The sequence below is a fragment of the Chrysoperla carnea genome, chromosome 4 (genome assembly GCF_905475395.1).
Source record: "Chrysoperla carnea chromosome 4, inChrCarn1.1, whole genome shotgun sequence".
NCBI classification, from domain to species: Eukaryota; Metazoa; Arthropoda; class Insecta; order Neuroptera; family Chrysopidae; genus Chrysoperla; species Chrysoperla carnea.
Genome location: NC_058340.1, coordinates 41,350,720 through 41,374,958, shown reverse-complemented (window position 1 = coordinate 41,374,958; position 24,239 = coordinate 41,350,720). Strand labels below are relative to the sequence as shown.

At 27.8% G+C, this 24,239-nt stretch overlaps 1 protein-coding gene across 2 annotated transcripts in view; it reads right to left on the bottom strand.

Annotated features, from left to right (window-relative positions):
- LOC123299369 (frizzled-2) overlaps positions 1 to 24,239 on the bottom strand; it is an 82,440-nt gene that overhangs the window by 25,944 nt on the left and 32,257 nt on the right. Inside the window, exons 1-2 of one of the 2 annotated variants that reach the window (XM_044881748.1) lie at positions 17,491 to 17,548; positions 14,772 to 14,827 (exon numbers count right to left, since the gene is read on the bottom strand). The gene's annotated coding sequence lies outside the window, so the exon portion shown is untranslated. Of the gene's footprint in view, positions 1 to 14,771; positions 14,828 to 17,490; positions 17,549 to 24,239 lie in introns of those variants that run through there. The other variant, XM_044881747.1, reaches the window with a different exon arrangement.

Sequence of the window (24,239 nt, the reverse complement as noted above, 5' to 3'; positions counted from 1 at the left end):
CGTAAAGCAAACAAACTTTGGATGTTTAAATGAATTCCTGAACAAAAATATTTGAATCATTTAATACTTAAGTGCTAAAAAAACTAATATATACACAAACAAAAGAATGGAATTACAAAACAAATCAGTCATTATGTGTTTACATTTGAAAAAAAATCGCCAAATTACTCCCACTTTATTTCAGAGTTGTCTCTCAAGTCAATTAGTTGGCCTTTCAATTATCACTATTAGTTTCTTATTTTATTAAACAACTTAAAATATTAGAGAAATTGTGTCAAATGTATAATTTTTTTATTGCGTAAAAGATAATTGTTGTTTAAAATTTCATAATTATATAAGAAAGAAAATTATTTAATAATAGAACCATATTTCACAATGCAGGACATTACAAATCTATAGAATTGAGGATCAGGATTTCAACTGAGATATTTTCAATGAATACAATTTTAAAAAGTTTTTTATAGTTATTTCAGCATTAATTTCCTAGAATTGGGAGAAGAAAAAGTACATCCATTCGAAGGACTGTAGTATTCAATACATACTCTACCAAAATTTTTAAATCTCGCAGACACTATAACAGCATGTTTTAAAATATAAAATCCCACTTTGACCTCGTGGCGACTTTCGGCCTTGGCTTCACAGAAAATAACATTCCATGAATTTATACTTAGTTCCAAAATACCCCCTCCAAAAATTGAAGCGTCTTTAAAATAAAATTTTCGCAAACATCCCTCCTACAAATCTACTACGCCAAAATGTATACCCCCCTCTCTAATTACTCCCACGCCAAATACACCCCACCAACCAACCCTGCCCCAAAATTGCCTCCCAAAAATGATTTTATGGTCGACTGGTAAAAATCCCACCTTTTTTACATTTATAGAAATGAAAACCCTAATTGAGTTAATGCAATTTTTTAAAGTTAATTTGACTTTATTTCGGGTCAATTGGTGAAAATATCGTTTTTGTAGAATGTATAGAACATAAAAACGCAGTTTTTGAGAAGTTTCCTCCAATTTAGGGGAAAGGGAGTTTAATGAAAAAGTTTTAGTTTTCCGCTTTTTCCGGGTTTTGCGTCGAATGTCGAGAGCCGCATCTTTCTAGCACGTCTAGAAGTGCCTTAGACTTTGCACCGCTATTTCAGTGAGTGAGTGTGTCAGTCAGTAAGATCCAAACACATGAAATTTAAGTTCTTTGTACATTGGAACAAGGAACAAAGGTTTGCTTTAGTAACTAGAATAGTGGTTATTGTAGAAGAATTTTTATCTTTAAAGCTAATTTAAGCTCGATTTGGATTTACGCAATCTAAACTAGGCTTAACAACAACGAGACACTGCAAAATGTTTGTGTATTCGACAAATCTGCATTTTCTGATATTTATACAATAAAATAGTTACATATCAGGGTGCATCATTTACTCGGTTCTGAAAAATATTTCCGCGTTGTTAAAAACTTAGCCATTAAGCCTTTAACAATATTGATTATTATTCGAAGATTCTAAAATGGTGAAAATTTCCATGTTTCATTTTCAAAATCATGTCCTGTGAAACTAAAATAATTTTACTGATTCAAAAACGTTATTTTCAAACAACATAAGATATTTTCAACCATTAAATTATATCCCTCAATCCAATAAAAAAATGAAATCCTTTCGTAACTTTATTTATTAATATTTAAATAATAATAAAAATATCGAGGCGTGAGAAGGAGTTATCCTTTTTATTATATATATAGGATAAACATAATACGTATAATATATGCGGAAACATAAAAGATTAGCTTAGCGTGTTACGTTTGTGTGTGCGAACAAAATATTATATAATGTCTTAATTGTGAAAACAGGATAACTGGCCTATTTATCCCTTTATTATTATTACAAACTATAGAAAAAAAACCCCTTCATATACATGGAGCCAAGTTGAAAGGTATATTGTATGTATATGTATGAACGATTGTATATATTATAGGGTAAAGTTTAAATAAAGAACCCTTTTTTAACTCGGCATCAGTGTATTTAAATACGTATATATATGTAGTTTGTAAATAATATTTAAATAGAATATAGATGGAAGGTGTAATCCCAAAAAGTTTAATTACAATTTTGATTAACAATTCATAAATAATTTTTGGATGAATGCAAAATATTATTTATTTTGTTAATTAACGATATTGCTTTTTTTTGTATTTATAAAAGCAGATATAGGGAAATATAATCAATAAATTGAGGGAAGGGGTTATAAACGGATATGAGGGAATAAATTTTAAATTATAAAATTGAATTTTTTGTGATTCGAATCATCTTGATGTTAACTTAATTTGGTATTGAAATACCACCAAAGAAAACGGAGATGTCATCATTTCGCCTTGGACAGCCAAATTAAATAATAATTGATCTTTTAATTAACAAATAAATTTGATTGGGAATCTTGGGAACTATGTTCCTTATCGCTAGTTACAGTTCTGATTTGATTGTGTGCTGAGAGGGTTAAACCAAAAACTTGTACAAAAAAATTCGTAAAGCAGGAGTAGCGTTAGCTAAGCGAATTCCTTCAGAGCTTGAAAAAAATAACCAATAATAATTTTTCTTAAAATCGAATATTGCATTTTTAGCATACCAAGAATTTTTATTTCGAAAACTAAGCATCTAGATAAAAAATCACAAGAGTACTTTTTTGCATAAAAGTGAAAAAAAAATACAAAAATATTTTTTTTTTTGAAAAAATTCAAAATTTTGCACTTTGTGCTACACCTTTGCAATATTAACTTAAACTTTACAATTAATTATTAACTAAGTGATTCTGATCCTTGATCCTTCTTATTAAAATTCATAGATTGCATTTGATTAGATCCATAGATGGCATTATATTTTTTTTAAATGATTAATTTTACGAGTTTCGATTACTAGACAAATCCAGTTATCATATACTTAGTGTTCTGATTATTGAGATTCTGCTGTACTAAATTTACTAAGTTCGCGTTCCGGAATATGTAACCCTCATGTTTGCTTTGTACACAACTAATAGTGCAATTATTAACTGTTTTAATAACAACATATGATATACAATTCTGCTGTCAAGTCACATAAGCTTGCCGTATTCCTGCAACAAATACACATATAATCTTGCAACGACACATATGCATAATAGTAATATTTCATTATTACGAAAACATAAAATATGATTGTAATAAGGGAGGAAGTAAATGAATAAATAATGACGGAAACATAAAATTATATTTAGATTTGTTCAAATTTCATCTCACTCACTGACTGTAGCTGTAGTAGCTTAAACGTGTGCGGCTATGGAAGTGCTATAACGCTGTAGTTATAATAAGTATATGCTTATAATAGTGGTAACTAAGTATTAATTCGAGCTGTGAGGATGTTATAGAGGTTTCTAATTACTGTTTTACTTCGTAAACATATATACATACATTCCCGCAGCACCAGACATTTACTAGTTACAAATAAATTTATTATTTTTTAAGTAGGGTTCTAGACATAAAAAACTATTCAACTATCTAAATATAATATATGCTGGAACAGTGTACATAATAAATGAGTGGCAGAATTATTGGAATAAGTGATGGTTTTTAGGAACAAGTTAAAAAGGAAGCAATATAGCCCAATAAAAAACACGTTTCCAAAAATCGGTTTACAAAGAATAAATCGCATTTTTCGGTTTTTTTTTTTTTTTAATTTTGTAAAATTTCACTTGTCTTTATTTGCCAATTACTTAGTAATTTAAAAGCCATGTTTAATACTCATACTAACTTATCACAATTAGTTCAACCAGATTGCAGACTGTTTTGAACAAATATATTTAAATAGCCTCTTGCTTAACTGTTATAATCGCAGAGATTTATAATATTGGAACGTATTGACTGTTCAACTCTGTACTCATCATAATATTTTTAAGTACTTACGTATTTGTATATACAAGCAAGATTTGTGTAAGCTTAAAAAAAGCTTAAATTAAAATTGAAGTGCATGGTTGAATTAAGTGAACCTATATTTTATCGAAGGTGTAAATTTAAAATGTTAGGTTTCAGGGAAAAGTCAAATATTAATTCATGTAATTTTTTCTCTTTAGTTTATAGCTCATATTTGTTTACTAGACGAAAAAAGTATGTTACTAATGTAATATTAATTTGTAACACTTTTCTGAAATAAATGTAAATAGAAATATTTTCTGATATATATTATGTTTATTTCCCATCGCTTCCACCAACTTTCTACAATTTGAAGTGCATCTTCGAGTCCTAATTCTATCAGTTTGAGTGTAAGCTATTTCAAATACAGTTTTCAAAAAATTTTAACGATAAGTGACAAATTGCCAGTTCTAACCTTAAAGGAATAATCTCGCTGAAAACTAAATTTTTGCACATGATAACAAATTTTCAATTTTGTGCCACAGAATTGTTCCATAATTTTTTTATCTTAAAAACTGTATTGTAAAAATTTAAGTATTTCTCAAATAATTATGAATTTAATGGATTACACGCGCGCTGATTTTCTATCTTCAATGATTCATAAATTTTATTAACTAATTCTATTCATCAATAACAATAAATCTCATAGTTTAAAGACCTAGTTAAAAATTACAAAAAAAAAAAAACAAGATAGATTTGTTGTCGATAGATGATATTATTAACTGTATCTCCAGAGTACTGCACAAGCTGTGGAAAGTGCGATCGTTAGAAGCCAGGCCAATAATTTCTTCATGTGAATAGTAATCTTACGAGTTGTGAATAGTAACCGAGATATCTGGGATGTTATAATTTTGAAATCATGAATCAAAAATCTGCTTTATAGAGTTTTATTTAATAGCTATTTAGTATTACAGTTCGCAAAAGTGTACGTAGGAATAATAGTGCAATAAGAAAATAGTGATTCCATTATTACACCATCTCCTATGTATTTAAAATAGAGCAATATTTATAATCTACCATGATAAATATGGGAAAATTTCTATTTCAACTAATTCAATTCAGAAATGTTGAATTTCGCCCTTTCTCGAATTTCTCTTCCTCTTGATGTAGGCTCTAATTTGACTAACAAAGGAGATAAACGTAGATATTTCAATGAGAAAAAAAAAACCTCTAGGTATAAGGCTACCGTATATTTTAAGACTTATTTGCAACAAGTCAAAAATACGCCGCAAGTAAAATGTTTTATGGTTTTTTAGTTACATATTCTTCGAATATCAGCTCTGCCAATTATAAATTGTGTGGACCCCGACCTTAAAAATCGCAACTCTCTCAACATCGCCTTTTCTCAGTGTTGTTAAACTATCTAAACACTAAATCCAGACAAATTTTTGACTGGTTTCGAATAAATCCAAAAAATGTTCAGTAGTTTTATACCTAATCCTAAGAGAACATATATTAATTTTCGAGTCAAATATAATAAATTTCCAATCAGGAAATGAATATGGATACCTATAAATACATTTTTTTAAATAAACTAGAAATTTCTACATGTAATAATATTATGTAAACAAGAGTAATTTTATGTCTAATAAAATATAATAAAAACGCTTTGTAAAACACATGCATGAACTTCATTTCATATGTTGTGTGGTCTTCTATAAAGTTAAATATGATTATTATGATTATTATTATATTGTGGTTTCGTCAAACACAAAATAAATCAATCGTTCACTTAATAATTACACCAGTCGACAAATTATCAATTTATGTACATCTATAAGGCATGGATAAAGTGCCAGGCCAAAAAAAAATTGTTAAATTTATTAAAGCCGATAATTTGAGGATTGGTTATAGTAGTTGTGACACACACTTACTGCAGTCAGTCGAGCGAACGATAGAACAAGGGTTAGATATATGCTATCGAAACGGTTCAATTTTACGTGGTACAAATGAATTTACTAAAGCTGAAAATTGTTATCCAGATTGTATATTTAATATAAATAACGGTTATGATTGTCAGTCAGTTAGGTGTTAGAACAGGGCTGGTCAGTCAGAACTTATTTATGAACAATAAATAAGTAAGATTCATTTATGACTTCTGTGGTAATTAAATGGGATTCTAACAGCTGATGCGAAGGCAAGCCTTTTCTTTAACAAGTTTGTTAGCTTTTTTTTTTTTAAATATATTTATTATACTGTATTTTCAACAGATAATGTTATTTATACAGTAATCTTAATAAAATAGAGTAATTGCATTAATACATATTGGTTATATGTATTTGATTTGTGAGCCCTGTGTCTTGAATGAAGTTGAGTACTTTCTTAGTGTTTTCGGTATTATCGGATAGGATGTCTTTGATGTGGCCTATTATGTTATTAGCTTTTTATGTATCTATATAACGGGTTTGAACGTATCACCAACTTCAAATAACCACATTAAATTAAATTCAAACTTCGCGCATTTATCAAGTATTAACAATTAAATAAAAAATCTTTTTTGGTGGAAGCGCAGATAACATTTCATAATTGGATTTATTTTATAAATAAAAAACACGCTTTTGTAGCTAAAAAGGAAAAAAAACTAAAAAGTAAAAAAGAATTTCTATAAGATAAAAAAAGCGGTTAAGAAAATGTAAACGTAAAAAAGCGTAGAGTGCTTTTTAAGAAATTTTATAATGACTTTTACGAATATCAGCCTATAAAATATTTTTTGGGATAGGGGCCGATTACTTGTTCCATATTCACGATTAATAGATCAAATAATACTTTCTGATGAAAATTACGTTTTGAAAAGGAACTTTTTTAAATCATGTGATATTTAATAAGTACCACGTTTTAATGGAAAAAAACTCCACTGTAATGATTAAAAATACAACAGCATCGCTAAAAACGTCACAATAAATTTACTCGATAACATATAATCTAACGTTGCTATCTGTCACATCTTTCTAAATAGAATTTACCTTTAAAAAAAATGAAAACCAAACTTACTATCCAGTAAGTTCGTGATTTATGGTTTGTTAAAAAAATGTCTGTTGGATGTAACTATGTTTATAAAAAAATATTTTTTTTACTTATTTTTCGACAAAAGAATATTATTTTTGCAACAAGCTTCATCAGCATCAGCATCGCATATGCTGTGTTGTAAATGTTACGAAGAAGCGAATTCGTTGGTGGTAGCTTTTATATATATAAATATTACTATATATATACGATTGTATACTTAGTTAGGAGTTGTGTTTTGTGTTGCCCTGGCATTATCTGTCTGGCCATCGGGGACATAAATCCTCCCGTGTGACTGCAGGTCGAGCCCTAACAATTCACCAAGTTACAGTACAGCAGTCTATAATATAACATGCATTTTATCATTATCCGTAGAATAATATTTATTATATCTATCTTTATTGAATTCAATATTATAAATATGTGATTAAACAGAGATAAGTATACCAATAGCAAAATATTTATTTTTCTTATATAATATATATTTTTGTATACCTATGTGTTATGTTTGCAACCCTGATATACATCATAATGTATAGAAATACAATGATGCAAACTTTTAACAAATAAATATTTAAATTAAAAAATATACAGAAATTAAAGTGATACCCACCCGCTTCGCTGAGTTTAAAAGTAAAGATTGATAAAGATTGCTCTCGCTTATCCCCTTTCTATATTGTAGTTAGAATTCCTCCAAAATACATTTATAGCTTACTCCTATATCAGAGTATTTTATTCCATATGAGAAAAAATCTAAAAATATATTATTGAGATAGTTTAGGCAAAAAGGAAAATGAATTTTAGTCCAAATATTCAGTTTTTTGAAAATCTGTTTTTCCAAAAAATAAAATATTAGCCTGCCATGTTATTACGTCATACGGTTGGGTAAACTAAAAATTATAAACAACTATCATACAAAATATTAATACATTTGTTTAATACAGAGCAATTAACTATCATAATTCGAGAATGGTGGTTAACTGAAAATGTAAACTTTTAGGGCATTTTAATGGCATTGATTACATAAAAATTCTGGATTTTTAATGGTTTGTTAGCACTATAGGATCTATTTGTGACACTTTTCAAATATGTGTGAAAACGCTATTCTCACTTACGTTTACTACAAAAATTACTTTTTTTTCAAGGTTCGAAAATTAGATTCTGTCGTGCAGCTTAACCTATCTATTACTTCACTATTGAGGCATAAGTCTATGAAGATATATATGAAATTCTTAAGATCGTTCATTTTCAGTTTGTATTCACTTAAAAAATTTTAATCAGTTTATTTGGGATTAAACATTGGAGATTCTAACAATTGATTGATTTTGTTTTAGAACTAAAAGCCAATCTTGTTATTAGAATCCTTGGGGTGGAAATTATACGAAGGTAATATTCGAGTTTAACCTAATTTCGTCGAATATGGAAGATAATTAAAAAAAATTGTTCATTTTAGAAAATAAACATATGTGCACTTTTAAATAGTATTTGTTGATTTTTTTGTGTTATTAATAATTTATAATGATGGCAGACAGGTATCTCTAATTTAAAAACAAACGCCTACAAATGCTAATAGCTACAACTAATAAATACATTGGCTTTTAAAAATAGTAGACCGTAAGGCCATAATAAAGCATCATTTTTATGTTTCTTTATGTAAATCACTTGGAGAATTGATAAGAGTAGGATTGATTATGATGTGCTAAATGGCTGTTCGAGTATTGGAAATCGAATTTACGATTTTCGTATTTCAACGATGTTTTTGAAGTGAAAAGGCACGTTAGACGGAATGTTATAATTAAAAAATAATATTTGGTAGGGTAAATTATGGTTTTGCGTCAGCAACATGCTATGAATATAGACGCAGATATAACATCGTATACTAGGAAACTAAAATTTTTTTCAATCGAAAAAACGAAACATATGTAATAATAATTAAAGCTGTACAATTAACTAACTGATTTTTGATAATTTTTGATAACAGCTCATAGATGGCGTTTGAAATACTATAATTAAATAAAGAATTTTAAAGAAACAACAGTTATTCCAAAGTTTTAAATTTCACTTCCGTCGACAGCCCCCATGCCTTACTATCTCATTTTTTTGTTTGCCGTTTATGTTAAAGGGAAGTTATTGATACAATTATACGTAGAAACAAAGGGCATAATGCTAGAGAGCAGAAGATGGAAAAATATAATGTAATTTTTATTTTTCGTTCCTTTTTTTCAACCCTTTCGATAGTTGCAAGTATCCTGTACTTTGTTTCTACGTGTTATTACAGATTTTTTTTTTAACATAAACGAAAGACGAAAAACATCGATAAAATACGAAAATGGAAAAAATTCGATTTCTATAAATACGACACTCAATCCACGGTTTAAGCTTCGTTTTTATTTTTTTATTTTTTTATTACCAAACTTATTTTTTAAATATACTAAATGGTAAAGAGAAAGAATCATGGTAATTTCGTTTCATTATGGGCTCAATGTCTAAAAACAATAATAATTGATCAAACCATTCAATATTATTATAATTAATGATTTTAAAAATATCACTTTGATGTATTATTTGTACAATACGATTGTATTTTAAATAAATAATAATAATAAATGTATTATAGAACTTGTCAATTGTAATTTTTACAATCATTAATTTTATTAGTTGTAATTATTATTGTAAAAGGATTGTGTATATGTTTTTAATAGATATTGAGTGTACAATAATTTATTTCATTCATTGATCTTTTCCTAAAATAAAATTATAAATATATAATTTCGGGTTATAAGTAGGACACAGTTTTCATGTAGCTAACAATAAATCCTGTAATATTTTTCCGTTCTTGATATTGTTTGATTTTCTTCGCCGCTAAAGTCGTTACTTGCAAGCAAAACCCATAAAGTAATCATAGAAAACATCAAAAATAAAAATAAATTCAAAACATTTCTAGAATCACTATTATTTTCTGGATTTGTTTAACATTTTCCTATTCCTTCTTAGACATATTGTTTATCTAAATCGATCGATAAGTTGAGACTGATTCAGTTCTCGGTTGACACACAAAAAGGGTGACTATTTTTCCATGAAGACAAATAAAATGCAATTGACTCTGAGTTAATTAAACAAACTTATAACATTTTTATGTTTCAGCCGCAATCAGTCACACAGTTGTATTCTATCATGTACCAGTAATTTGTTACTTTAATTTTGGAGCACCCAATATACCATACACATTTCAATACTATTATAAATATATATGCTATGTGGGTAGTTTAAATTGATTTTTAGCATTAAAGAGAAAGTTTTTTTAGACTTATTTTCCAAAACTATTATTAGGTATTAGCTATTAAGAATTATTATTAATAAATAGTACTGTTATTTAAAAATAATATAACAATTTTTTAGGTGTTTCCATGATTGGACATAAATAATATGCCCAAATAGATCAATTAAGTTTAATTTTTGTCAAATAATAATATGGTTTTGATTTTGTTTTTACTTGTTCCTAAATTTTGTATCGCATAAGGAAAAGACCATTTAGCAAGTGAAATTTACAAAATTTAAAAAACCCTCGAATATAAGAACACTTCATGAAATTACCTTTCACAAGAGACCAAAAAAATTAAAATCGGTTCATCCGTTTAGGCGCTACGATGTCACGGACTGACACACACACACACACAGGCACACACACATAGTGGTCAAACATATACCATCCCTTTTTTTTAGTTCTGGGGTTAAACATATGAAAAGTATGATTACTACACATTGCAATGACGATATAATCATTGAACATGCCGTTGAGAATGAGAATGTTTAGCTACCCGAGCATAAATTTTTTCTCATCTGTAAGTGTGAGACGATACCTAAATAAATAAGATTAACAATTATAAATTTTTAACCGTAGATAATAAAGATAAAAGCTTCACTTTAAACCATTTGCTACTTCAAAGGCGTGCATCAATTTCAATTTTAAGTTTTACATCAGCCGTAGGAAGATCATGATCTCTAATTGGATAGAAAAATAATCGTAATTTGGAAGCGCTGGGTAAAGTAAAAGCGCTTATTATAATACATATAATATATACTATTCAATGATCGAACATAATTTGCTCCCTCACGGGTAAATAGTGATGTTTTCGAAAAAATGTTTCAAAAAAACATTGTTTATTTTTTTATAAGGAACATTTCTTACATTTAAACTTCTGTTCTATCTCTAACGGTTTACAAGATGATCCTACGGACCCAAGACCCAATTGACCAATCTTGCTCCTTTACGAACTCGACTTAACTTTTTACGTCCTGAGCACGCTGTAAAAATTTCAACTTGATATATTTTTTCGTTTTTGAGTTATCGCGATGACAGACAGACGGACAACCGGAAATGAATTTTAGAAACAACTATATGAAAATTTTCTTCATGGCATCAATATTTTTAAGCGTTACAAACTTGGGACTAAACTTGCTCATTTAGTATACCTTGATATATTTCATATACATGGTAAAAAAATAAGACATTGATACATTAAGTTTTGAATGAAAAAAAAAAAAACTAGAGTGAAAAATTTCATACGTAATCTCAAAAATCTCTTTACTTGCTTTGTGGATAAAAGAAAGTTTATACATTTTTTCTACAGATACAAATCTTTGATGTAAAGATAAATATTTTGTAATAAAAAAACAGTACATCTAAATGCAATAGACAAAGATGAAACTAATACACACAGCGTAAAAGAAAATGAGTATGCGCATAAATAATGATGGCTTGCTTGCTCGTTTTAAATTATTCTTTTCTGAATATTTTATTGGCGGTAGACTTTTTTGAACTTTACACTTTGAAAAGTTCTAAATTAAAATATAGATTGATTCATAGTATGCAATTCTTTTTTGTTTTTCACATTCTGTTATGTTGCATTCTGTATTTCATTTCGTTACGTTACTATATAGTGCACTGATGACGTCATCACTTACTTTATTTTAAGTCAATATTGTTGTTGTTGTTGTTTAAACATACCAGCCAAAGTAGATGACATTTTTTTTAGCATTTGCATTTTGCTTTTGTATGTTCGTATATCAGAAGAATATATAAAAGCGTTGTTCGTCCGATGTATAGTGGAATTACATATTTTATATGCATCCATATCCCTATATTTTATAAATGTGAAAGTAAGGATATTTGTTTGTTTGTTACGCTTTCACGCCAAAACTAGCGAATTGTTTTTAATGAAACGGTACAGCAATATAGCTCATACATCAGAATAACACATGAGCTGTAAATTAAAAAGATATAGATATTTAAAAAAAAAATTTAATCTAACATTTGCTATTTTAAATTTCAAAAAAATCATGGCCAAGTTTTTTGATATACTCAATCAATTATGACTAATTACAATTTAAAAAATTGAAAACTGTGTATATCTTTGCTGCGTAAAACAATCCCTCCAAGTGTTATGGAAAGGGGATAAGTGAGCTCAAGAGAGATGGAGGCTATAAAGTGGTGCTTTTTACTTTTAAGCCCAGGGCGGGTATCAAGCTAGTTCTTATATCATCTACAGTATACAGAAATCATTCCCAAAGTGGTTCCATTCTAGTCCATAAAGGATCTCCGACGGGAAAATAAAAATATGGATTCGACGAAAAATAAATGGAGGTCGAAAAGAAACAAATTACGCGGATTATAGATTAGGTGCATACAAAAATGATAATCGTGGATTGAAGCTCACCACAGTTGCTTCCCAAGGAGATTACAGGTGACAGGATAAATGAACAAGGATCTTAAATCTGTAGATTTTCAAAAAAACGTTAAGTTTTTGGTATAAAGCCAGTAGACATCTTTTGGAATTATTTGCAATAAATCTCAAATAAGTTCAATAACAGATTAAGCGTAATTGAGAGAGACTTTTTTTTAATGAAGCTTGGGCAAGCATGAGTTTTTAATTGTACGTCGAGAGAGAAACAAGAATCATTAAAGAAAACAAACCAAAAACAAAATTAAGTTTGTCAAATGTACTTATTTTGAAACTTGCAATTTTTGTATCGGTATTCATGCCTCAGTTAACTTGATCAAATATGCGGGCTTTAGTTCGTTTTTGATTTTAAATAAATAGATAATTTAAGCCATGTAAATATTTCAATTCTTGGGCATTTTTTATTAACCATTTGATGCGATTAATGAGTCCAACCTAACTTTCAGAATATTTTTATTTTTTATCATTTTTACAAATTAAGGATCGACTGTCATTGATTACTGATGTCACTGATTTTTCAACGGGATCTTCGTATCTTTTATAAAAATATACACTATTTTTAACTATAGAAAATTACAAATATGCTTTTGAACTTTTGTTTTTGTTGCTAAAAGCTACAAAAATGTTTATTTATAAAATAGGTTATTAAAAAAAACCATGATAAAGCATTTGTAAACAGCGATTAAGGGTATAGAAAAAATATTTAAATCAAGAAAAAATGTATTATTGCTAGAAAATAATTTTGATCTATTTTATAAGCTTTCTGATGAAAGATAGCTTAATTATAGAAGGTTAAATATTTAAAAATAACATTCGTCAAGTAGTCAAAGTTTATAAAATAGGATTCCGTAGTAATACTTACAGGGTTCCGTATTTAAGTAACTTACATATGTTATTTTGTCGAACCTGATGGTTATGGGTTGCGGATATTATTTGTGCTACTCTATTTTTATTGGTAATTTGGAAAAAGGAAAATACACACAATAATCGTCTCAAAATGTTTATGTTTCTTCATCTAAGTATAACATTGTGTTGTTGTGGAGTTATTCAAATATAGCAATAACCTTTTTAGAAGTAGACCTTTTTCAACAAGTGAAATTTACAAAATTTAAAAAAACCCCCGACAAATGCGATTTATTCCTTGTTAATCGATTTTTGGAAACTTAGTCCAGGACATCAGATGAGATGAAAAGAATACTTAGAGAGCTATCATTTTTTGGGACAAATTTTTTTGGAAATATATTAATTGAAATTGAAATATTTGAGTTGGCTTTGTTCTTATGAATTATTGTTTTGAATAACTTATTTTTAATATTATTTAATATTTTACCATTTCATTTTTCGAAATGAATGGAGCCAGGTTTATTTGATCATTCATTTCCATAGTAATTATTTAGATGTTAAAATTATATGTCATGCCAAACTGAATCGATTTTGAAGATCGCCAATTTTTTAGTTTTTTCGAGTACAGAACACTAATATCGCACTTGAAACATAGCTAAGATCACTCTCCGTTAAATTACCTTTCAAACGAAAAGAAAATAAATTGAAATCGATTTATCTGTTTAGGCGCTACGATGCCACAGGCAGACACACATATAGCGGTCAAACTTATAACATGGCTTGTTTTAGGTCGGGGGTTAAAAAAACGACTGAATTAGTTTACTCTAAGGAGAAATGTTTAATAATTGAAAACTATTTTAAAACTATTTGTCGATTTCTAGAAGAAAAAAACTATTATAAATTTTTAATGAAAAAGTAATTAGAGAAATTTTTCTCAAGAATCTTTAGTTCCGTAAATTGTCGACTTTTTGTAATTTCTAAAGTTGTTGAAATTAAAAAGCAAAATTCAATTGAATGTCGTTATAAAAGTATCAAAAAAATATTACTCATAAATTCACAATACACAAAAAAAGAAAAAGTTATTTAATTTTTTTTAAAGACCATAAAATTTTATAGTCTCATGTCATAACAATATTTCAAAAAAATAATTTATTACGTAGGACCGTTTTACATGATTTATTATGATTTAAAAAGAGAAAAAAAAATTACTTTATAATCGTATCGTAAAAAATACAACAAATATTTTCAACTTACCAGTAGTAGTTTTATTTGACAGGCTGTGTATGTACAAACAATCCTCGCAAAAGTATCTGAAAACCAATTAAGAAAAAAAAAATCAATTAAAATAAAAAAAATTTATGTAAAAATAAATAAATCTATGCAAAAAAAGTTCTATGACTGTTGTAAATTTATAGGCTTGTTTGTTTTTTAGGTGACCGTTAAAGCGAAACTACAGTCGATCAAGTCTGAATAGGAAGGTATTTTTGCATAAAATAATTAGAAATACATTTAACTTCATAGCTATACAGGAAGATTAAACAATTGTAGACTTTGAAAAAAAATTATCTAGCATGCAGGAGTTGCCATGTAAATTCGTTCTTCAGGAAAAATAAAAATAAAATTGTCTCTTTTAGAAATTTTAAAAATAAATAATAATGGGGTTTAGCCTCCGTTTTTCAGATATCTAGAGGTTGTTAAATATAATATCAAAATTAAATATAAGTGTATTAAAATACAAGAAGGTTTAATTTCGTTAAAGGTACGATTGTCGGATGAAAATAATGGTAAAATAATAAATTATGGTAAAATTTACTATCTACGATTTTGCTCATTAAAATAATTCCAAGCCCCTTTTACACACGCTAGAGCTTTGATGAGTTGAATTAATTATCAACAATTTATAGTTTTCATAGAACTTTTGAATTTCGCAGTTCTTTTTCGCAAATCTTCCCTTGTCGTCAATAAAATTAATATTCGCACCGTGTGTGAGTTTTATTGGAGGCGTTTCCATGTTAACTATACACTACTTTATAGAATTTTATGGATGCATATACAATTGTATGCTTTGCATTTATGACTTACATTGTAAATTTTATATTATTGTCTCAAAAAAATAATATTTATGCAATTTGATTTCTTATTTTCACAACTGTTTATGAATTAAGTTTAATTAATTAGTGTTTTTCAATAATTTTAATTTGACATTCACTATAACATTTACATGTAAAGAATTGCAAATTAGTCATAACAGCTTCCTTTAACGCCAAATTTTGTCACTGAACGCGCTGGCAACGGTTTTATTGTCCCTACCATGACTACGCACACAGCGAATAGCTGTTGTATAGATTTCAAAATTTTTATAGACAAAGTTTTTAAAGCTTCATTGACTTCCGAAGTTCGATCATTTGAAAATTACCGTTTTCAAGTTAATCGCGGCAAACTAGTAATAAATTTGTGTTAATGACTACAATAAATGTTGCGGAATTCTAAAACTAACAGTCATCAAAATCAGATACAATTTTCTAAGAATATTCAAATATATCCTTTCATTGGATCTTTTTTGCATTTATAATGTATATAAAAACCTTTAAAAAAACACATACATATGCATAAAATTACATGTAACATTAAAATAACAGTGGGCCATAAATTTGAATACAGAAAATAACAAAGATACACATCGTTAAAGAAACAACAAAAAATACTGAAAGTTTAGGTAGGCGATTTTCAACGTGTATGACTTGTATATGCAGCTAATAAGTATTGCAGTTTTATTAATGCCAAATCACTGGTTATTATTTCTATCAATGTGATAATTTTTTAATTCTAAATACACTGCGAAATGAATTCAGAGTTTTCGTAATAATTACAGCTTTATCGTGAGCAAAACTTGCAAAACTTGCAAAATTTTGATCTGGCAAGTGTACTTAAGTTCTTACAAAATCAAAAACTATATATAAGTTCACAAATCCCTACTACAAGACCAAAAAAAATTCCTAAATAAGCCGTGGATAGAGTCTAGTGCGATCCTTGAGGTCCACACGAATACCTTCCCAGCACGAATAACTACTCGATCGAATGTTATGAAATTCTTTTCGGATCATATTGCCGTTAATACGCTTCGATCGGCACCTCAACAAAGTCGATATCATTTTTGTTCGCTCGATGTCGGTCAAAAAATTTTAGAAAAATCTCGCCTGACTCGAAATGGATCGACTGAATGTTATGAAATTCTTTTCGGATCATATTGCTTTTAATACGCATCGAGCGACACTTCAACAAAGTCGATATCATGAAACGTAAAGAATTGTTGAAAATTTCGATTTCGAAAATCGGACCTATTACAATAACTTCCTATAGTGGGAAGTTAAAAATATTCCAGAAAATTTATTAACTTATTAATAAGTTTTAAAAGATATATTTTTACAGCAAAATTAATTCAGCCGATTTTGTTACCACGAATGTAAAGTTACTATCTTTTTAGAGCTTCGAGCTTCTAACAATGCTTTTCGCACAAGGCCTGTGATCTATGCTACAAATCAGTTGAAAACTAGAGTCAAACCGAGTATTCATGTCCTAAGATTTAAAATTTGAAAAAATGATGAATGGATTTTTACGACACGTATATGATTACATATTTTAAGTATCATACTTTTCCCTAATCTTTTTTTTTTTGAAGGATATTTTAGAAAAAATTTTTAGAAGAAATATAAAAAATATTTCGAAAATTTTTGTTTCTCGAACTTGACATAAAAAATGAAATTAATTGTTAAAATTTGAAATATGTTCGACTAACAAAATTTATATAACACTGATAATTTTTATTCCCTGATAATTATAGGCTTTCCAAACCTGTTGACATCCTAAACAGCCAGTAAAGATACACTGGAAAATTATAATATCACTTAATTTTTTTTAAGTAACTCACACCATCATAAATTTTTATATTCAGGAATTTAAATTATAAACCTACCAAAATATTGATCAAATTCCATAAAGTCAAACTATTTTATTGAAAATTTAAAGATTGGATTTTTTGCACAAAAATTTTTAAAATTTGTATTAAATTTTCACAAAATCATTCAATTAAAAAAAAAAAAAATATTGAAACACTGTAACTTCACAAATTAATACTCAAACATTTAATGCTTAACGAAATAAATTATAACAAATTTCACACTAAAACATTAAACACCTACTAATATTATTTTAAATCACCATTCTTGAACATTTTAAGAACGCACTAAAACACCCTTCCAGTACAGTTTTGCACATACAAATGACTTTAGAGAAAAAAAAATTTATACCTATTTATGTTTCAAATAACACAACACTAGTTGACTCTTACAACAATAAAACTAAATAAAGTGTAGGTTACTTAAAATATATTTTAGTATCAATAAATTAGTCAAACGACATTTGACTCCGTACATACACTTGGATATTTACAATTACAGGGTGGCTACACGAATTTAATGGATATTTTTTTCTCGAAAAGCCTCTTGTAGTGCTTATTGGTGCTTCTTTAAGGACAACATTTGCTGAAAATTGTAGATTTAAGGTTCGAAATTAGAAGGGCTAACTGCGGGATTTCGTGGCACAGATCTTTTGTAGATCATGGAATTCGGCGTCGATACCAATCATACAATTTTAGGAATACACTCATAACCATACGAACCGTATTAAAATACGATTTCTAGGTGCAGATATTGCAATCTACGTCCAGTTTACTTGGGCTAACGGGGATATTTTTTTTCAATAAGTGTTTTAATGCAATTCAGTACAAAATTTATTTGAAACATTATTTTGACAGAATAGCGGTAAAAACGGCAAATCGTAACTAAGTGCGTGCAAAAAAAGCTAATAGCGGGATTTTCTAAAAGCTTGGATAGGCAGTATAAGATGAATGTCGAAATTAATCATATAATTTTTTTAAGTCACTTTTTGTAGGTTTTGATAATATTTTCACTACGACGTTGCTAGTATTGTTTGTTTATATTCGATGCCTGTGAAGCTGATATGTCGAAAACCGTAATTCAAAACGAATTTTAGTTGGTGTCATCGCTTTCACTTGGCTGTTGTTAAATCGAAAAGACAATTACACGTAGACTTTCTACATCACCTTTTCTAATATAATAAAAACTTTATATTTAAAGTATATATACAAATTGTGAATGTTTTAAAATTGCAAACAATTATTTTTCGTGTTGCACCCTGTATGTGTGTATAAGAATGTAAGTACCATTTACTTAGACCAGGTGGTGTACTTTTCTATATTGTTTGTATAGAAAATTTATTGTATTGAAATATGCAATGTATGTGTGTTTCCGTGTGGGAATCATACACAAGCGATCCTGTCCAACCTGAGATCCTGTTTTAGGTTAATTAGTATTTAGTATTTTAAACTTATAATAATGTATTAATGTTTTCAAGTCCTACGCAACATTCAATCAATATTAATGATAATTGTAGCATGTTTTTTGTAAATAAATTATAACAAGATTGCTTTATACAAATATTTTTTTAAAATAATATACAATACTTTTTGTACCTCTATACACGGACAATAAGGTAAAATTTAATACTGTTGATGCAGTAGACCTACACGCAAAAAACGATCGAAGTTCATGTTTTACACTTTTTCGATTTTCTAAAAGAGTTTCTTCGAGAAATATAAAAATATTTTAATGAATAACTTAAACGGTATAAAATAGTTATCCTCAATATCATTCAAATGAAACTACATTATAGCAGAGCCGATGGTAGAAATCATTTTCCAATGTAACCACAGTTTAATCTTAATTTTATGTTATGGTTTTTTCACTGAACATGTGAAAAAAGTACACGAAGTGCTTTATGATACCCGACAAAAACGAGGTACTTTTCGGTATATATGTATGTATTATATAACAGGCACTATGTAATAAATTAACAACGTTTGACATTTATTAAATGAAAAATATTCGATCCAAAACAAATGATAATCAAATTATTTTGAACAATTTTTATTACAAAGGTTATGGGTTAATCTTATTTAATAAAAAAAAAAAAAAAAGAAAGCTTTGGTATCAATTAATGATACATAAAATAATATCCCACGAAGCTACAAACAAAGCGTATCAAAGTTGGTAGCCATTTGGAATATTCAATTAAATTTTTAATTTAAAAAAATTTTCCTGGCGCTAAAAAATGACACACTTTCTTCAATCTAGCTCTATTACGCCAAATAGAACGATAAGGAATTTTGTTCCAATTATTACCTTTCTTTTTAGGAAGTAAGACTATGTATACTTAAAGTATTGAAAATCAAGATATAACACGAATTATTAAAAATAGGCCAAACTTTATGCCTTTTTAAAGACACCTAAAGTGATGCAGACTATTTATTTTGCTTTTTTTTTTACATTTTTTATTCTCGTTTTTTTCACGTTCTCAAAATGCCTTTTATATATTATTAAAATGTAATATTGTATATAGACGTCATGCGGGGTTGTCAACAGAAATTTTTTCTCAAATTATTGTATTATTCTATAAGTACTTGTACAAAATAACAAACATGTATTCATAAATTTAATTGTAATTGCTGTTATTGACACTAAATATGCAAATATATTAAGAATATTGTACATAAGATAATTTAATATACAGAAAAAAGAGTGTATTTTAAATGATTTGTAGTATCTGTACACTGACAATCAATAAAAACCGACAAACAAGGGTAATATACACTAAAAATGTAATTAGTTTCATATCGTCTACATTTTTTTCGATTTCGATTGTGCATTATGATGTTTTAAAAAATGTCATAATACCATGAAATTTGAATATATTTTTTATGTGTGTAAACCGTGTCTTTTATTATTGTAACATGCCCGTTAAATTAAATTATTGCGTACATGACTCGTGTAATTAACAATGTTATGTATACTCTATGTCATTAAAATCGCACCAGTGAAAACATTCCAAGTACACTTATAATGATTTAACTAAAATGATTAAGCGATTTTAATGTCAAAATACCTACTACCAACTGAGACTATCATTTTTGCAAATTGGATAAGATCCATTGGAGAATGTTACTAAAACCCAAAAACCCTTAAAAATGAATTTTGTTGATAAAGGATTTTTCAAATTTTTGAATACATCCTAGATTTGCTAATATCACCTTTCCTGAATAATTTCTTTTCAATTAAATTTCTTGATTTCCCTAGTAAAATTAATTCAACACAGGTTATTATCCGCATATACAGCTGTTTGAAGTATCAATTTGAAAATTCTTTTAATCTTTTTAATTTCTAATTTCTAATATGATAAAACTACGTGAGTTTGGAGAAAAAAAAAATTAATGTACAAGCTATGTTTATAATTTCCTAATCCGCAAAAAATATAAATCTAAAGAAAAACAATTGAATGATAAATAAAAAAAAATTGCTTCAAAGTGTAATAACTAATATCGATTTATAGAAATAGTAATAAAAAATGCCTGATAAAATAGTGAAGATATATACAATTTAGAGCCTATTAGCTCTTTATAAGAGACTTGTCTCTATTCTCTATTGTAATTTTACACACATACACGTTTACAATCCAAAAGACCATAAATACAAACACCAACAAAGTCCAATAGTAAATAAAATACAGTTTTTTTAAATCGTCATAGTATGATCATAATATGTTGAACCTCGCGTATGCACATAATCCATATTGCAACAAAACAAGGAGAGTATAACTTTTGGAAGCAAAGCTAAGCAAATTACTTTCAGATTTAATAATTAATTGGTTGTGATAAATCTTGTCACATCCTGCACGGTAAGAAATGCATAGCGTTTATTACTTTGAGGGTATGGTATAGGGACAAATACTCAAAAAGCATCTGATAGTTATCAAACCAAAGTGGAATTGAGCAAAAGAGAGTGTAGATATGAGTGCGACAATATACCATACGCGCATTGTAATAAACGCCATGCCTTTCTTACCTACTATAAAGATAAAGGAGAGATTGTAATATTAGTGAATTCAATTTCTATTTCAAAAACTATGGATTTTGATTTACGATGACCAGACATGTCAAATTTTGCTAAAAGTTAAGGCCTTTTAAATTATCATGGCTGTGTTGTATAGGCCTTTTCATCATGTCATAAGCGCAAGTGCAGAGTTTATTTTTTCGTACTGACAGCAATAAGTAGGACTAAGATAGAAGATATTTGTTATTCATTTTATCACATTGGTTATAAATCATTTAGTACGAAACAAATGTGAATCGTGATTTTAAAATGAAAAGCCCTATTGAAAAGATTTTCCGTAATCGTCGTTTGAAAATTAGAAAAGTTGTAATTCTGAAATTCTATCTTTATAACAATAATGAATTGAAGGGAAGTTCAAATTTAAAAAAATGATACTTTTTCATCATAATTACTTCAAAAAAAAATGATTCACGTTTTCATAAACATAGTTCCACTAATACAGCGATATTTCGAAATAGTAAAAAATAGTTCTAAATTTTTAAACTGAGGTTATTCAAACAAGGGTGGTTTGTCTTATTAAAAACAACATTTTTCATATTTTAACTTTTCTTCTATCTGCTTAAAATATATGGTTTAAAAGAGAGATTTTCAAACAAGGGTGATTTGTCTGCTTAATAAAACATTTTTCATATTTTAACATTTCTTCTATCTGTTTAAATGGTTTTAAAGATTTTCAAACGCAAATTTGAAATATTTGCTCGTTATCCAAGTAAATTATATCATTTAAAACTGATTTGTTTTTTAAATCTCATATACCATGTCCCGCAGAGGCTTTACATATCAAAAACGCTATGACATGACCATATGATATTTTGAATACTAAATAATATCTCTAAAGTATCGATTGATTCATTTCTGAAACTATGTAAATCCGTAATTTCAAAATTTTCGAATGATATCCAATCTCGATTTTCATGATAAAATCAATTACTTTCTATTTAAAAATAAAATAATAATGTATTTAGTTAGTGAGTTGTGTATTATGTGATGTTTTTCAACCTACACACGTGATCATATATAAAATAGGCTTGTAACATCCATTGATTGTAGGTATTATTATGTATATATATACCAGATAGTTTTAAAAATAGTGAGAGTAAAATGTATCTGTTTTATATATAGTATATGTACAATATATATTTATTGTATTGGCGATACAAACAGATTATTTGATGTCAAGTTTACTGTGAAATGTGATATTTGTACTATTCTTTTAATATACGTATCATACCTATCAATATTATTTTTTTGTATTCAATACTACACTGATATTCAAAAGTTTGAACACGGTTATGCGAGATTCCTTGTAGGATATTACTAGCAAACTGTACTAAACCAATATCTTGTCACTGTAACTGTACTAAACCAATAGCCTCGACTGAATCTTTGTATAACCACATATACGAGTCTTTCAGCTATAACAACATCAGTTATAACGACATATCAACTTCAGCAATCAATATTCTTAACTTCTGTTACATGCTGATACTTTTTTGGTCAAGACATTTCTAAAGGTATGCCACTAAAAGTAACGACATAAAGTTGAACAAAAAGTTTTACCTTGAACATAACCTCAAAGGCACAGAGAACCAAAAATTATTTTTTAAAATGGAAACAGCTACTTTTTATTTCTGATTTGAGAAGAGTGGAAAATAAGTAATAAGATCGGATCAAATTTGCCTGTATTATCAAAAAAATCGAACTTTTTTACTTAATGACGTCATTAGAATCCAAAAAATTACTTTTACTCTATCACATCCAAATTTTATCCAATTTTGATAAATCAAGTATGAAATCCTACTAAATTTGGGTCATACTTTTCAAATTTGTGATCAAAATTAACCTAGCTCTAATTGGTTTTAAGAATGTAGAGTCCTGTTCCCGGAATTAAGCATATAAATGATAGCTAGGGAAAATAGATATCGCAGCTGAAAAAAATTAGTGGGTTTCAAAAAAAATCCAATAAGATCGGATCAAATTTGCCTATCGTATCAAAAAATTGAATTTTTTAACTTTATGACGTCATCAGAATCCAAAAAATTTAATTTTGCTCTATCACATACAAATTTTATCCAATTTTGATAAATCAAGTATGTAATCCTACTAAATTTGGGTCATACTTTTCAAATTTGTGATCAAAATTAACCTAACTCTAATTGGTTTCAAGAATATCGAGTCCTGGTCCCGGAATTAAACACAAAAATGATAGCTTATCGCAGCTGAAAAAAATGACCCAAAATTAGTTAAAATTGATTGATAAAGTTTTTAAAACGTGTGTACCACCATACAAGAAGAAGAATAGTGTTGAATTTTTTTTATACTTTATTATTAAACACTTCTTCATCAGATAACAATCAGATAGAGGTTTTTTTTGCAGTATGTTCTCGTGGTATGATATGGTATGGTATGTCTGTTTGTGTTTGTATGTATTTGTTCTGTATGTTTATTTCTCTTATTTTATTAATAAACTTCATCTTTTATAATCATATCTGATGTGGTGTTATAAATATTATATTATATGGTTTAACAGAATTATTTTCTTATTCTTTTATACATTCAATAAATGTAATAAATCTTACTTTATTATATACAATATCTTGTTAATTTGTTGTTATCCACTTATGTTGATGTTTTTTTGTTTATATTTACTTATTTGTTTATATTCGTTTGTTTTGTTTTGTCTTTTATTCATTTATTT